Source organism: Plecotus auritus (assembly GCF_963455305.1).
Source record: "Plecotus auritus genome assembly, chromosome: 1".
Taxonomy (NCBI): Eukaryota; Metazoa; Chordata; class Mammalia; order Chiroptera; family Vespertilionidae; genus Plecotus; species Plecotus auritus.
In genome coordinates this window covers 230,713,602-230,731,957 of record NC_137770.1, presented here as the reverse complement: position 1 = coordinate 230,731,957, position 18,356 = coordinate 230,713,602, and the positions used below count along the sequence as shown (strand labels likewise).

The 18,356-nt window shown below is 36.1% G+C and overlaps 1 pseudogene across 1 annotated transcript; it reads left to right on the top strand.

Moving 5' to 3' along the window:
* The first annotated feature begins 562 nt into the window (after nt 1–562).
* LOC308242152 (mitotic spindle assembly checkpoint protein MAD2A-like) lies at nt 563–17,150 on the top strand (annotated as a pseudogene). Its single transcript has 2 exons — nt 563–673; nt 16,479–17,150. The product of its transcript is annotated as a mitotic spindle assembly checkpoint protein MAD2A-like (transcript).
* The last annotated feature ends 1,206 nt before the right edge of the window (nt 17,151–18,356 follow it).

Below are 18,356 nucleotides of genomic sequence, written 5' to 3'. Positions count from 1 at the left end.
AAAAGGAAGAGAAAAACTTTATCTTCAATAAAATAATATTATGCAATTACAGGGAGGAGAAAAATAAAGTGTGGTACATTTATATAATGGAATATTTACAAAAGAAATGGTGTATCAAGCTATGAAAGACACAGGAATATGTAAATGCCTTACCCAGCGAAAGAAGCCAATCATAACAGGCTGCATACTCTATGAATCTAATTATATGATATTCTGAAAAAGGGAAAACTATGGAGATTATAAAAAAAAATTAGTGGTTGATGGTGGGGGTGGGGAGAGATGACTAGGTATAATACCGAAAGCATTTAGGGCAGTGAAAACACTCTATAATCTATCCTATATAATAAAGAGCTAATATGCTAATTAGATCGAACAGCAGAATGACCATCTGGATGACCTTCCAGAGGAAGCCAGGGCTGCGAGGGCCAAGGCAGCCTGGGCTGCAAGGGCTGAGCCCCTTGCACAAATTTCATGCATTGGGCCTCTAGTCTATATATATAAAACCCTAATATGCAAATAGACTGAATGGTGGAACAACCAAACAACCAAACAACCAGTTGCTATGACGTGTGCTGACCACCAGGGATCATGCGCCAAACATGGCAGGCATCAGCAGCAGGGGGCAGAAGGTAAAAAAATGGCAGGCATTGGCCGCGGAGGGCTGGTGAAGCAGGTGAGCGGGGTGCCAGACCAAGGTGGGGTGCTGGTCACTGTCATCGGAGTGAGCCTCTGGAGTTTACTGAAAATCCTTTGCTTCCACACGCCATGGTCCCACCAGGCGCTCGCCCCTGAGGGCTTCTCCACCTCCCCCTGATCCTGAGGGGCAAACCTACTGACAGAGTCTGCCCTGCTTGCACCCACTGCTGGCACTGGCCCCAATTGCTCTGGGCTGTCAGTGGGTGTGAGTAGGGCTAGCGCCATCAGTGTATGGTAGCAGTGGTGGGAGCTGGGCTGCTGGCAGACAGAGGACCAGGGGCGTGGTGGGAGGAGCCAGGCGGGGGCTCAGAGGATGGGCCAAGACCCGCCCCTGTGCCCACTGCAGCCTTGCAGCCCACAATTCCTTTCAAGATGCATGAATTTGTGCACTGGCCCCTAGTGTGTGTGTGTGTGTGTGTGTGTGTGTGTGTGTATGTATATATATATATATATATACATATATATATAAAAGCCTAATATGCAAAGCGACCGACCAAGAGTTCGATCCCAGCTGGCAACTGGCAGCTACCAGGGACCCTACCCATGCACTAATTTCGTGCACTGGGCCTCTAGTATACTATAATGATGGATATGTATTATTATACATTTGCCCAAAGTAATAAAATGTATATCAAGTAATCCCCAATGTAAACTATGGACTTTAGATGATAATGTGTCAATGTAGATGCATCAATTGTGACAAATGGACATTCTGGTGGGGAAAGCTGATAATGGGTAGACTATGCATGTAGGTGAAAGGGGAGAGTATATGAGAAGCCTCCGTACATTCTCTCAATTTTGCTGTGAACATACAACTGCTCTAAAAAAACTCTTTAAAAATTAATGGTGGCTCTCTTTGGAAGTTACATACTTTATATCTCAAGTTATAGGAGAAATACAGCTATCTGTTGGTCCTGACTCATCTGAATTCTGAGCATCACATATTGAGGAGGAAATATCTATTGTGAAGATTAAGTATCCCTGTCTAGCCTTTCTTTCATGAGAGGCTGCTATGAGCATTGTGTAGTATTCAAAAGCTATTATCTGAGCAACTGACTTTGATTTCACATAAAGTAGAATGTACATATGATGGATCGATGATAATGGCATGCTCTTTCTTCAGTGGTTCAAAAAGGTATTTCTAAACACTTGCTATTCCTTGCCAATTTGTCCTTGCTTTTGAGGGGTGTGAGATGCAGTTATTTAATGCATTTGGCAGTGGATTATAGTAGAATTAAATGCTACTGGAAAACAAAGTTCTGTTGATGGCTCAGAATAATCTAAATGTAGAAATTATTCTAGTTCATTGGAGGGTAAAATTATGGGATGTTGAATTATTTCCAAGAAGATGAATTTGGAATATGAGATATGGAGATTAAATGCAGACTACTGTACAGATTTGTACTGTAACACCAGGAAGAAAATTATGCAGGTAGGATGGGAAAGAAAGACAGAATTCTAGAACACAGACAAGCTTCTAGTTTATTAACTACAAGCTGTCATAGGCATCTCAGATTTTATGACAGTATAGTAAAGATAAATACTTATAAAGACTCCTCCTGTTCAGTGATAAAATTCTTAACTATTGAAAATATTTTTGCATTTGTGGATGAATGGCCCTTGCCAGAAAAAGAAAATGATGGCATGTCAGATCATTTCTTCTGCTTTGAAAGTTTTTAAAGGAAAGCTGTTAACTTACTCTTTGTTGTTTTCATAAAAGTGGAAATAGGCAATTTAAAATCTTAGAATGTTTTCTGTAGTAAGTAGGCATACCTACTACAGCATTATTATATGTTTGAGTGTTGCTTACTAATAAGAATTGGTTTAACCTCAAAATCTGTTATTTACTATTCATTTACATGTTCAATAAAGTTTTATTGAATAGCTACATAATATACCACACCATGCCAGGCAGTGGTTGTGCAAAGGTGAACTAAAAAGCACTCTCTCAACAACATTCACTGTATCTCATAAAGATATAAATATGCCAAACATATCACAACACTATCCTTTTAACAAAGTATTTGGGGCATATGTGAGCCATTTTGAGACCAGAGGATTGGTGATGGTCTGAGTTATATGCTTTAGTAAAGAATTAACAGAGGAAAATAGCTTGTGCAATATGGGTATTACAAACATGTATTAAAACATGGATAAGCCCAGCTGGGATCGCTCAGTGGTTGAGCGGAGATCTATGAACCAGGCAGTCATGGTTCAATTCCCGGTCTGGGCACATGCCTGGGTTGCAGGCTTAATCCCCTAGCGGTCATGCAGGAGATAACCAATCAATGATTCTCTCTCATCATTGATGTTTCTATCTCTCCCTCTCCCTTCCTTTCTGAACGCAATAAAAATATATTTACAAAGACATGGATAAAGGCATGGGAGTGTATGAAAACATTATGGATTTTAAATGTTATAGAAAGTAGAAAAAACAGGGGAATGAATGCTAGAAATAAAATAGGAGATATTTGCATAAATCATATGATAAAAGATCTGGCATGTTAAACTATAGGATTATTAATGGGTACTGCAACAGGCAGGGTAGGTTAGGTTATGCTATAACAGAAAATTATATATGATTCACCATGCTTATGACTACAAATGTTATTTGTCCCCTCACAAAATATATTCAATTCAGGACACACAGCACACTGATCCATGTTGTTGTCACTCTGGGACCCAGATTGAGGACACAAGGTCCATCTGGCTCAGTGCGAGTCACAATGGTGGCACTGTTTCTTTTCATTCTTAGCCAGAATTGACTTGTATAGAAATGACTTGTGATTTTTCCGATCCTATGTATTTGTCCAAAGCAAGACATATTGCTATTACTGAATGATACCTGTTTTCCTATAATTATTTTGTTAACAATAAATAATGCAAGTAATACTAACATTGGAATGCTGTGAGCATTCAATGAAATGATGTGTTGTGACAGGTATATAATAGATAATAAATTTGATCACAGCAATCAGTAAGCATAGCTATGATTTGTAAGTACAATAGAATAATAGATACTACTGTTGATAAATTAAGGAGAATATATGGGGATAAAGCATTTCTCCTTTTTAAGTTTGGCCATTTTTAAAATGTACCGGGAGTCAGAAATTGACTTAGAGATTATCACAGAGCCCAATTCCACAACAGAGAACTTCCCATAATTCAATGAAGCACAGTGGTTTTGCAGCTGTATCGTTTGACAGTATGAGCAAAATTGAAGAAAGCTCAGGTCAATTCCTCAGGGTAAAAAAACAGCTCTTCAAATATATATGTTAAATTCTACATTCAAAGTACATGAATCCCAACTTGGTATTATTACTAAGAACTAATGCTGCTCTAAGTGATAACTGTTGTTCAAAAGACCATTATGAAGCATAACTGAAATGTGGAAATTTTTTTAAAAATCAGTTATTCTAATAAGAATCTTCCCTAGGTAAACATTTTGAATTGTATTTTATAGTCAGTTTCATGATTTGATATACAAAATAAAAGTTGTTTTCCCACTTCATCACAAAAATGCAGTGAGCGCCCTGACCCGTTTGGCTCAGTGGATAGAGCATCGGCCTGCGGACTCAAGGGTCCCAGGTTTGATTCAGGTCAAGGGCATGTACCTTGGTTGCCCCCCAGTAGGGGGTGTGCAGGAGGCAGCTGATCCCATGTTTCTCTCTCATCAATGTTTCTAACTCTCTATCCCTCTCCCTTCCTCTCTGTAAAAAATCAATAAAATATATTTTTTAAAAAATGCAGTGAACAAGCTATCTGTGGCTTGATTATTCCAAAAGCTGCATGGAATTTCCATTGATTTAAATCATTGGCCTCAAAACATTTCATGAGGGCCTTCCTAAGAAAGTCATTATGCTTTGTCTTCTCCCACATGCCCAGTTCCTTTTAAAAAAGAAAGCAGAGAGCTTATTTGGCGAAAGTATAATAACTGGTCAAATAGACTTTTACTTTAAAAGGAAATTTGTTTTGAGTCATCTGTTGATCCATTTCCACTGTTTTTCCATTGTGGCACAGCTCCTCTTCCTCTCTTTCTGTCTTATTCCGGTGGAACAAGCTGAACTGGATATATTTAATGAGGCTGAGTATATTCTGCAGGCCACCGAAATTTGCAGCCGAAAAGCTTACTCTGCAGCAGAGACAAGATCTGTCACCTCGTGGGCCCTGTAATGTACAGAAGGCCAGGAATAGTTTCTACAGGATTGACCCCTCAGGGGATTGAATAGATTAGTTTCTATTTTAGCTGGTCTGAAATGAAAAATTTGGGTGTTCTCAGCTCTTTTCCAACCCTTTCTTTACATTCCAACTCAGTTATTGAGGGATTATTTTGCCTATAATATACATGTGTTATATACTTTAGCAATATCTTATAAAATTAGGGGGTTACAAGAAACTCCAACTTGAAGCCTCTTCCATTGTATTCTTCTAAGAAAGTGAAATAATTCCATCACATTCCAACCATGCTTTCCTGGGCTTAGGTTAATGCTGCCCCATCATCATGTCCTCATGAAAAGTAAATGGAGAGTAATTTCCAAAGTTGAAAATGGGATAACAATATACTTCAGATACAAATTTAATGCCAAGTTTGTTCTTTTTCAATGGACATATCCAGATTTTCTTTCATTTGAACCTTCTCCCATAGTCTTTCATGGAAAGTTACAGTAGTTTCATGTTTTAGTAAAATTAGTTTTTGATTAAATATAGAATTTAGGTTATTACTTTGCTTTTTCTTCAATTCCAGGATCTATTTATTCACTCAACAAACATTTTGTGCATACTTTGTGAACACTGGTTTTTCTCTAAGGATTGTTTTCTCTTTGAATTTCAGGTGGGATCAGACAAGAATCAGCCAGTTCTACAAGTAATGCTATCCAAAGGAAAGACAAAAGTGAAAACGAAAAACCCCAGAAGTGTATCCATATTTGGCCACATCGCTTACTTTCTCTAGTTCTCAATCTGAACTGAAAATGTAGTGGGACAGATTTTTTTGATGCTTCAGACTTAGTCTTCCCTTAGCTGACATTTTTCAGTTTATCAACAGACTTCCCTGGCCTGTAACCCTTTGTTTCCCATCTGCCTGCAGACTACAGACACTGACTCTACAGGAAAGCACCATGTTCCAAGGTGTGAGCTTTGTTTCAGTCAAGATGATACTGTTTCTGCAAACATTAGACCTGGCAATTTACAGCTGTGTGAGTCACAGCTTCTATTTCTAAATTCATAGTAAAGTCTCAACAAGGAATATGTGGTAGGTATGCAGGAGTCATAAGAAAATTAAAAATCAACAACATCACCCCCCCAAAAAAAAAAATCATTGTAGCCCTGGCTGTTATGGCTCAGTAGGTGGGTTTAATTCCCAGTTAGGGCACATACCCAGGTTGTGGGTTGTTTCCCTGGTCAGGGCACATTCCGGAGGCAAGCGATCAATGTTTCTCTCACTCCTTTCCCCTCTCTAAAATAAATACATAAGTAAACAAACAACCAAACAAATAAATAAATAATGTTTAAAATAATAAAAATAAAAAATTGTGCTCAGCCTGCCCAATTACCTGTTTCCAGATGTGATTGATGACCAAGCACTTTCCCATGTCAGTCAGACCTTCTGGGCATGCGTCTAAACCGCCTTTGTCTAGTCTCTTCCCCCAATCAATCAGCAGGGAACAGACTGGAGTGTTAAATGCAGCTTTTTTTGCAAATCTGTATAAATGGCATGCCTATATTATTTGATCTCCCCTTTTACTCCTTTTATATTAAATAATAACCAGGTTATTACAACAGCATCAGGTGGATAGAGATTAGTTTTACAATAGCCCCCCTTCCCCCAAAGAATAAACAGTGCTATAGTAGGACACAGAGGAAAATAGTGCAAGTGTTCAGTGAGATGTCCATCCCAAACATCAAACTTTGAGATTGAAATAAAATATTGAAGAATATTTTATGGGCCCATATATATATATAGTTATAGCTGAGGTCTGTCAGTTGACCTTAGATAGAGGCATTTACTAGGCCATTGTCTTGTCCTCATCATCCTTGGTATGAAAGACAAGTAAGGGGACTCTATCTTGCCAGAAAATTATACATAGTTGTTCACACCTAGTGAGCACAGCATAGGCACATGAGCAGGTCTTTCAGAAAATGGAGACATTACTAAGAAAAGGTAACCCCTCAGAATTCTCTCCTGTGCTCAGACTGGGGTTTAGGGCTACATCTCCATATTCTATTAGTTCTGAACATTTGCTAATAAGTGCTTTGTGATTGGGATGGTGGGGTGCAGAGGAAGATGGTGAAGGTGAGGGTGGAAAACTTTCATTTGTCAGAAATGTTTGAGAAACAGGTAAAAATGTCTCTGAATTACTAGGTTTCATAGAGCTCCTTATATCTTCCTGTGCATCATCAATCTCCAAGGGTAAAATATCTTACCGAGTGTACTAAACTTAATTGACCGTAGGCTAATTCTTTTTCATAAACCATCTTGCAGAACTGTCATTTTAGGCAGCACATTTGGAAAATGCTGGGTTAGGAAATTAACTAATCTCTTTTCATAGTTTGTAAAGTATGGCCTGAAGTAAGATAAATGTCAAAATTTGTGAACACAGGAATATAAAAATGAGCAAAAGGCTTAGCAAAGCAGGTTAGTTCAGCGTCAGTCACTTTCCATCCACTCAATCCTTTAATAAGTTCTTTATTCTGTGGTCATCTTCCCTCAAAAGTTTTAATTAATAATAAAATTCAGAATATATGTTTTGTTAATTTTCTATTACATATTTAGCTCTAATTTTTACAATAATTCCACAAGGTAAATATCATTATTCTTATTTTATATTTGAAGACCCTGTCATTAAATGGCATATCTGAGTTATATATCTAATACATGACACTGACATTGGTAAAATGATAATTAATAATGTAAGGTAATATATGTCTAAGTGCTAACCTGTGTGACATTTAAAGAAAGAGCAATGGAAGCAGATCAGTAACGAAGAGAACAAAATATCATTCGCTGAAATATTTATGTGATTCAATCATTTTAAACACACATTAACTCATTTAAACTTACACCTTTCAAAAACACTCTCTCACTTTTAGCCCTATTTCCCAAGGCAGAAAACAGAAGCTAGCCGCCCTTTCTAATAAGAATTTGCTGATGGCAATAAAACTCATAGTTCATAGAGTAGTGTTCAGACTCAGACCCAAAGATCCGCTCGAGTCAAATCTCTCATTCTTTTCACTGCACTGTTCTTTCCTCACGGTCTGACAAAAGAAGACAAGGCAGCCTGAATTTGAGCAGAGAGAATGAAGAGGAAAGAGCTGCAAATTTTGTTAGGAAGCAGGATGTAAAATTGTTTTGAGGCACAGGAATCTGAAGTTTACGGCAATTTCTGTCTCTGAATCTGCTCATTTTACAGTTTTGTTGTTACAGAAAAAGGCTCAGTATCTTCAAGTCATTGCTACTTCTTTACTCCCCCTCCCTTACTTTTTGTTGTTGTTGTTAATCCTCACCTGAAGATATTTTTCCATTGATTTTTAGAGTGAATGGAATGAATGGAAGGGAGGAGGAGAGACAGAGAAAGAAAGAGACACATCATCGATGTGAGAGAGACACATAGATTGGTCTGAGGAATGTGCCCTTGACAAGAATCAAACCCAGGACCCTTCAGTCCAGAGGCGGATGCTCTATCCACTGAGCCAAACCAGATAGGGTTCCTCCCCCACTTTCAAATCTATGGCATGACTTTATTTGCCAATCATTGAACCATTACCCACTGAAATTTGCACAATTAAGGAAAGAAGCATTGTATACTAATGGCAGCAAACCTTGGTTGGATGGCTCAGTTGGTTGGAGGATTGTCCCATAGACCAACAGGTTGTGGATTTGATTCCCAGTCAAGGCTTGAACGGGAGGCAACCTATCAATGTTTTTCTCTCACATTGATGTTTGTCTCTTGTTCTCTCTCTTCTCCTCTCTCTCTGAAATAAATAAAAACAGCCCCGCCAGTTTGGCTCAGTGGGTAGAGCATGGGCCTGTGGACCAAAGGGTCCCGGGTTCCATTCTGGTCAAGGGCACTTAACCTTGGTTGCAGGCTCCTCCCCCTGGCTGGGCTCCTGCAGGAGGCAACCAATCAATGTGTTTTTCTCACATTGATGTTTCTCTCTGTCTTTCCCTTTCTCTTCCACTTTTCCTAAAAATCAATGGAAAAGTATCCTTGGGTGAGAATTAACAAAAAATAAAAATAAATAAAAATAAAATCAGTAAAAGCATATCCTTAGATTAAGATTTTTAAAAAAGTTTTATAGTAATGACAGCAACCGTGCATCATATTTTCTATTATGACCCTAACTCCACAGTATCATAATAGATAGACCAACTATTATAAAAACAACAAAAAATAATTGGACTGACATAATAAAAGTTTATTTTACTCATGAAGAATTTAACACAGAGGTTCCTGACGGAGTGGTTGTCCTTCAGGCAGTCACCCAAGGACTTAGGCTTCTTCCACTTATTGGCTCCACCATTCTCTGGGATCTTATGTTCTCCCATGAATCTTCAGCATTTGTCCAATGTACTACATGGACCAGAAACAATCTTACACCTGAACCAACTGCACAATGGCCGGGAAATGTAGAGTAGTTCTGTGGTTAAGAGCAAAAGGGAAATGATTTGGTGAATAACTAGCAATAGTTTGCTGCACCCACCTTTCATGACATAAATGTTTGCTTCCCACAATCTTGTACACATGTAATAGACCCTTTTTACCCAAGGTATATCACAATCATGGATGATCAGAAAATTGAAACCTCTCCAGAATTTATAAAGGAAAAGTATTTCATACAGGGCAATATATGCTGGGGAAAGTGCACTTGCAGAGCTGGGAGAGCAAATGCCAGGGGAAATGGCTGCTCACATTGGCAAAAGCAGAAAATTTCTAGATTTGGAGGAACCTCTTTCATAGCACCAGTAATTTGTATATGCTAACTCAAAAACTGCTCAAAAGTCACGTCTGCTCTTTCCTCACACATATTTCTCTCTCACAGAAATGTCTTTTATTCTTTATAGGATCTAAACCAGATCTCCCTGGAAAGGGAGGCTCAGCAGTATAATTTCCAAGTGTGCATCTATGGCACAGAGGCAAGGAAAAGAAGGCATAGAAGTTTGCAAGATATCAATAAATAGTAGTTGGCACAGAAAAAAAAAAGAAAGATCCCATCAAGTCTTTGCAGTCAGTTCAAAATCTATGGCATTATGGGAATCGATTGCATATTGCTCCTTGTGGTTTACATTATATAGACTAAAAAGACAAATTATCTTTATCCCTCCACCCACTGTCCAAGTGTGCAACCAAGAGATAATGACTTCAAACTTTAGTTTAAAAAGAGGAAAAATGAGAAACACCCAAGAGTATACTGATCCATAGCAATTTTGGAATCCTGCTGGGCCTGGCATGTGAGTCTTCTAATGTTGGTAAAGAACTGCAGCTACTATTCTCTGGGCACTCTGCTCATGATTCTTCATGACTTCTAGCTCTGCCCTTATTCTGTTTGGCTCCTCTAGAAATAAGCCTTGTGAAGCAAAGTCTCCAATGGCATTGCATTGCACTAACAGGGAACTTCCTGCTGGAGCAAGTTCATGGCCCCTATGATTGCTTTTCAGGGAAAAATTGAGTGTTGTTTAGGCATAGTTTTGTGGTTCTTTAGATAGTACAATGGACTTGAAATCTTAGTATGTGCTGGAATCTATTGTTTCTAATCATTGCTCAATATGGCAGTCATCAGATTTGAAGGTGTTTTTTTTTTTCATCTATACTTAATTTTCATAATGATTTACTGTTTTGCTTAGCACCCATCTCACCAATCTTCTAGCTTAGTAGGAGACCTGAATAAGATTGATTTTTTTTAATAAAATGAGAAGATATATTTAACAGAATATTTCAAATTTAGTAGCTAAAATTGACTTCACATTTTGAATAAAACATTATCCTTCAATTTTCAAAAGCTGTGTTGTTTGATATCCAAACTCATTTGTAGTTTTAGAGTATATACAAGTGACTAAACTCTGCAATCTAAAGAAAAGCAGTAGATTTTTAGATACCTTGGCCTTGTTATTTCAACTAAGAATAAAATAAATTAAAAAAGGCAACCATTAGTGTAAATAATGATGCATACAAAAATAAATAAATAAAAGAGAAACCATTCCACAAATTTTCAGAGAAAAAGCATGGTGATAATGGCAGGTTTACCAGGCTAAGATATAGAATACAAGAATTTAAATCTAAATGCTACAACATATTGTTTGATGTTATAAACACCATATAAGAATTCTGAACCATGGTTGAATAATATTAACAATAGAAATATCTCTTTTGCTAACCATATTGTTATGAGTTTAGTTCCACAAATATGACACAGATTAATTTTAAATCAAGCACTTTTTAAGATGAAGAGTATTTAAAAATGAATAAAGAAGATTTTTACCTCTAGTCTTCTGTGAGAAAGCAGAAGGAAGTCAAAAATTATAATGAGTCATAGTATTAGGATAGCATTTATAGGAGGACAGAGAAAGAAAACATAGAGATAACCTACATCATTGGAGAGAAGTGAGCACATGCTCCAGGAAGGGCACATAAAAGTAGGAGTTTTCAAAGAGGAGATCAAAAATAATTTGCTAGGCAATAGAATAGTGTGAACAAAGGCAAGAGAATATAGAAAGGCTGGGTACATTACCGAAGGACAAGTATGTCCTACTTAACTCAATTGTATTGAAGGACATTCAGGAATTTAATTATGCAAGATCCTGATTGGAAATATTGTTTTATTCTGAAAGTGATTGGAAGCTGAGAAAGGATTGTAAGAGAGGCAATTGACCGATGTGCAGTTAAAAAAACAACACTTAGCCTCAGTGAGCATTTTGGAAAAGGGTAAGAATGAATTCAGAGTGATCAGTTGAGAAGCTATTATACCCAGGTAGGAAAATATAGGGGCCTGGAATGGAGACTGGGTAAATACAGAAAAGAGGCCAATATGAGGTATATGTAAAATTGTGATTCAGTAGGCATTAGACATGAGAAGTATTGGAGGCCAGAAGTCAAGGATGTGCACTTCTCAGCCTCTTGCTTGAGTGACTATACAAACAGGGGCATTGTTTACCAAAATGGAGAAGTCAAGATGAAATTGCAAATTTTAGGGAAAACATAGCAATTAATTTGGGGGAACTATACTTGAACATTGTGAACATTGGAATATAGTTTCGATAGAAGGTAGGATGTAGAGTCACTGGCTTATGTTTGCATGCTTATAAAATGCATGGACTGTGATTAGGAAGCTCACACAACAATTCTAGGCAGGAAACAGAAGAGCATCAGATATTGTATCCTATAGGAAATAACACCATCATTTAAAGGTGGTAGCAGATAAAGGTGACAAAGAAGCAGCAAGAGAAGGCATGACAAGTTCGGTGGGAGAAAAGGGTTAGATGATCTTAAGGAAGTCAAAAGAAGATGTTGTTTAGAGATATTTTCAGGAATAAATTCTGCTTAGAAATTACATAAGGGTTGAAAATTATCTATCACAGCTATAAATAAGAGTTTAATGGAAATCTTGCATTTATATAACTATTTGTATAGATGGCCATCAAAAGGTGCTTATTTAATGAGAGGGAAAAGAAACAACATTTTTAATTGCTATTTTACACATAAAAAACAAACTTATTCAATCATTAAATGTGAATATACAATTGCAGTGTAATGCCACAAATATAACACCTAGGATGTGAACTACTATGCATAAGAGTAAGGAGGTATGCATATGATTATAATATTCTTATGCTTAAAATCCTTTAAAGATTCCCTCTAAAGTCATTATAACTCATCAGACACACAAAGCCCTTTATAATCTGTCCAGGACTTATAGTCTTTTTTATCTTCTCTAATTTCTCCTCATGCTTCCCCAGGCCTAGGAACAACAATCCACTTGCCATGTTAGGAATGAATCATGTAATTTAAGGATTGATGTCTTTGCTTGTGTTTCCATATCTACCTGGATCATTCTTCCCTATACTCTATGAATATTCATCTTTCAAAGCTCAACCCAGATGTTACCTTCTCAATGATAGCTAATCAATAGGCTCATAAATAATACTTATTTTTTCTTGTGCTCATATACAAAGTTATATCAATGCATATTTTATCAATAGGACTATCACAGTATTAATCCTTCCATTGTGGATTATTCATAGACCCTGTTGATTCTGCATGTCAGAGAGAGAGAGAGGAAGAGAGAGAGAGGGAATGAATATTAGGTATATTAAATTTTATAAATCCCCTAGATGTATATGGAATACAAATTTATTTGTATCACTGTCTTTTTAAAACATTCACATGAATGTGAGTGTTATTAAATCATCATTTAAGTTTAAAATAATTATCCTGCTAAGGGACTTATTTATTTTTGCCTTTGGATAATCATAGAAGCCTCAATCCATCAGGGTTTCAATTGACATGGGAAAATCTAAACTACTCATTTTTAGTTACTATGATTCTAGCAACTCCAAAGTTGTAAATAGGCTATGTATTCCAACTTAATTCGTGCTTGAGTTCATAAACCACTTTTCCATGCAAAAAAATAATAATAATAAATGCATTTTTAGCTTCCTAAACTTTCTCACCAATGCCTATGAATAACATTGTGTAAATATAAACTGTAGTTAACATTTATTGCTTCATAATATGCTAAGTGCCCTACAAACATGAGCTACTTTAATCTTAATAACAATTATGTGGCATGAGTACTATTATTCCTATTTTATTGATGTATAATAAAAAATAGAGGTGATCAACTTGTTCAAAGGCACGCAACTTCTGAGATAGTGCCCTGAGATTAGAATACTTGAATCTTATTTCAAAGCACATATTTTATGTCATTTAAAAATTTAATATAGATAAGTACAAAACTTAATATGCATAAGTATGCCTATATTGCATCATTCAGTTTCAATAATTCTCATCTCATGACCAATGTTGTTTCATCTATCTCCACTAAGCCACCCCTTCTACCCCCTTTGTATTAATTTGAAGCATTTTCCACATCATATAGTTTTATTTTAATATTTTACTATATCTCTAAAATATATTGGCTTTTTAAAAACATAGCTATAATACTGTTATGATACCTAAGTGAAAGTAAACAATGAATCCTTATTATCTTCATATGTCTAGTAATTATTTAAATGTCCCCAGTTATCTCATACAGAATTCATAGATGTCTTGCTGAAATCAAGAGTCAAACAAGATCCACTTATTACATATGGTTGATATATCTTTCAATGTCTATAACTACGTTGTTCCACATTTTATTTTTACTATTTATTTGTTCACTAAACTGGGTGATTTACCTTTCAGAGTTTCAAAATTGTGGATTTTGCTGAATATATCATACACTTGTTTTGCCAAGTTCTATCCCCTGTATTTCCTGTAAACTGATATTGGTTCCAGAAGCTTCAAAAGTCCATATTTGTATTTCTGTAGTACATTGACTATGAGTTTCCTTAATATGTATTTTAATATTTAATAGAGGATTAAAAAAAGATAAAGTATCCTGTATCAGTTGGGTTCAACTGAGGATATAAAGGTGAGCCAAATAATTGCAATTTGTATCAAGTTTATATCTGGCTAATAGTAAGTTGGAGGAAGGAGATTATTCATATATATATCAATATATATATGATACTTAAAAAATGCAGAGTTTATATTTCTTCTATTCAGTTCACTAGTAAAAACTAGCAATGATTTTGAAAAGAGAAGGGAGATAGTTATGCTCAGAATTACAAAGCAAAGGGTTCACATTCATATGTGATTTAATATTTTTTATATTTTCCATTTCATTAGTATCCTAAGTTTGGTGTTCTCATCTGAAAATAATCAAGCTATGCTTAATTTAAAAATAATTTGGTCTGGAACCTTTAGAAATTATTGATCCACATCTTATGATTTTTAACAGCTGGATCATTAATTTTTTTTAATTAAGTAACTTATTGTGGAATGTTTAATACAATGATACTTTAAAATTATAGTTTATTTTTTAAATTTTAAATATTACACACTATTTTTAATAATAGTTTTACAAATAGAGATGGCAAATATACAGAATGTCCAATAATAAAAGGATACATATGTAAAATATGTATAATATAAAATACTATAGAACTTTTAAAAAGTGCAATTTTTGTCTTATATATCATAGTTGTATTTGTTTATAATTTGATTAAGATAAATTAAAACAGCCCTAGCTGGTTTGGCTCAGTGGATAGAGCATCGACCTGCGGACTAAAGGGTCCCATGTTCGATTCCAATCAAGGGCACATGGCGGGGCTGTGGGCTCGATCCCCAGCAGGGAGCATGCAGATGGCAGCCGATCAGTGATTCTCTCTCATCATTGATGTTTCTATCTCTCTCTCCTTCTCCCTTCCTCTCTGGAATCAATAAAAATGTATTAAAAAAAGATAAATGAAAACAAAAGAGAATTATTAACTCTTTAGTTATGACTGAGTTAAAAACATTTAGTTATATTTCAAATTATATAACAACATCTATTATGAATACTATAAATTATTCTCTGTATTTTGAGGATTAAAAGCCTGGAGACTACATTTCCCAGACTCCCTTGCCAGGAGCTTTCTTATAGTAGGCCACTGAGAGGCATTATTGTGAAATTTTAAAACTGGGATTTAAAAGTAAGCTACTATCCTCAGGTGTAGCAACAGACGGGTATGTGGGCTATGGAGATATCCAATGTTGAGTTTTGCCAAGGTTTTACAGGACCTCTTCCTGTGAATCATCCACTGTGATATTGAAGGCAAATAAGGTAATTGACAGAAACTTTCAGGGGCTTTCTAACCTTCATACAACCTAACCTTTTCATTGGTGCTTGTATGTATCAGTCTCTTCTCACTTGAGTAACTCCGAGTTAGCTCATATTTTCATGTAGCTCCTGAATGATTCATCTTTCCAACAAATATGTTTGTTGTGTCCAGTCTGAGCCTCTGCTTAGGAGCCCCCATAAGAATATACCAAAGAGAATTGAATTCCCCAATTTGAAAAATTGAAAACTAAGATTAGACATGATAGAAGTCTTTAAAAAATTATCAACTGATTATTTCAAGTAGATTTTTAAAAATATATTTTTTATTGATTTCAGAGAGGAATGGAGAGAGTGAGAGAGAGAGACATCAATGATGAGAGAGAATCATTGATCAGCTGTTTCCTGCACACAGGAATTGAGCCGTGACCTCCTGGTTTATAGGTTGATGCTCAACCATTAAGCCATGTTCGCCGGGCTATTTCAAGTAAATTTTCACTTTATTTTAGAATCAAACTTCAAAATATCAGGGCAGGAAGGTCACTTTGCAAAATGCAAGAGTGAAGTTTAGGACGAGTCATGTACAAATGCATACAGATGTATACATTCGGTAAGCACATTTCTACAAGTGGTCGTATACAGGAAATGAAACCAGATATGTAAAATAATTGAGCATCTTGAGAAATGACAGCTATAGAGTTAGGAATAAAGGCTGGAATATTACCAATCTTTAAAGAGAGCCTTCACTAAAATGTAGTTACATGTGTTTGCCACAATTAACCAAGATTTAAACAGTATATAGTCTTTTAATAATTTAAGAGGTTATATCATTTCCATATTTACTTGTATCTACATGCTGACATATTACACATTTGCTTCTTCAGCCTTTTAAAAACAACTGAGGTTAACCCTGTGGTGGCCATGTGCAGTTGCTGTGTGCGGTGGATGTGGTTGCAGCTGTGGGCCTGGCCCTGGCAAGGCAGCTCTCCAAGGAGCAGGGCATCACCCTGCTTGGGAGTGCCAAAATCGTGCCTGAGTTCTTCTTATTTTACATCAGTGTGACATTTATCCATCTGAAACTTTTGCCCAAGTGCAGAAATATGGACTTAACTTTCTTGTAACTACTGATCCCGAGCTCTTAAAATACCCAAGTAATGTGGTGGAACAATTAAAAGATCGCTTATTCAAGAGCTCAGTTCGGAAACTGGTTGTAGTCATCTCGAATACTGAACATGGTGAGGTCCTTGAAAGATGGCAGTTTGATATTGAGTATGACAAGGCCGCCAAAGATGACAGTACACCCAGAGAAAAATCTCAGGAAGCTAGACAAGATGAAGTCCACTGGGCGATCAGACAGAACACAGCAACAATGACATTCCTGCCACAGCTAGAACTTGCCTGTTCATTTGATCTGCTGATCTATGCAGACAAAGATTTGGTTGTACCTGAAAAGTGAGAAGAGTCTGGGACCATAGTTCATTACCAATTCTGAGCAAGTTTGTCTGTGTTCCTTCACTATTACAATCCACAAAGTAAACGGTAAGGTGGCCAACAAAATCTTGTCCATGACCGGGGTTGGGACAAGAACAATAATGGAATGAACAAATGTGTGCTTCCTGAAACCAAGTCAGCTATGGTTCATGTTTTATTTCACTGATTAATCTTTAGATGGGGAAAAAGTAACATTCTACAGTTGTGCATAATTGTTCCATCTTTTGGTACCTGTTTGGTTTTTCATAGGGTTTATCATAATTTTTTCCACATGGTTCAAAAGGGAACCAGCAGATCACATCAGCATTGCGATGTCAATTCTTTTGAAGATGGTAACTGAGGGTGGAAAAATTGTTTGCTATAAACCTAAATGCCTTCTTGAATCAGACCTTTTGCTCAAGTAGCTTGACTCAGAATAAAGGTAAATATGAAACACAGTAAAACAAGTCTTGAATATTCAGAATCTTTGTTTCGGTCTTAACATAACAGATACTAGACAATAACAAAATACTGCTATTAGGGCCTTTTTCCATTTATTTCATTTGTATAGTTTCCACATTGAAAACAAATCTCCAATTATTTTATTTTGATGTATATACTTTATACTTGCAAAGCTATCACTATTTCTACTGTTTAAATTTCGGTGATAGAGAATTCTTTAAAATGTCGTTTGTGTTTTATAAAATCAAGCTTTAAATAACAATAATAAACTTAAATGTGCATGTTAAAAAACAAAAAAACAATTGAGTTTAGCATCTACTTAGTAAAGATGATTCGTTTGAGGAGGAATCCCCTTGATGCTGTTAATTATAATGCCTCACAACTGTGAAATACTTCATAAATTAAAAAATTGACTTTAACATTGCCTCACACTTCAGAGATGACAGTCACAGCATTCTAGTGGCCAATCTGTACAAACTGAATATCAGGTTAGATGATTATGGAATTGATTTAGGATTACAATTAGTATGTGCAAATATTTAATAAAGATTGACAAATATTAAGCCTTTTTGTATTTTAATATTAAATTTTTAGCTTACTCAAGCCATGCTTTTCTTTATTTTTCCTCCCTGTATTCTTTCTACTCCCTTGGGCTCCATTTGGCAAACTTCTTTTTCTGTCCTTTTTTCCTTTCATCTCTCCTTGCATGCTTAATGTCTACTATTATTTGTTTATCTTCTGCTTACCCATGTAGTTTAGGGACCACTGGGATACTGATTTTGCCCCTTTTTCCCTTTCTTTAGGAACTTTCTCTTTGTAATTTCTTCCATTACTATAGTTTCAGTTGTCACTGCTATGTGCAATATGCCTGTAGT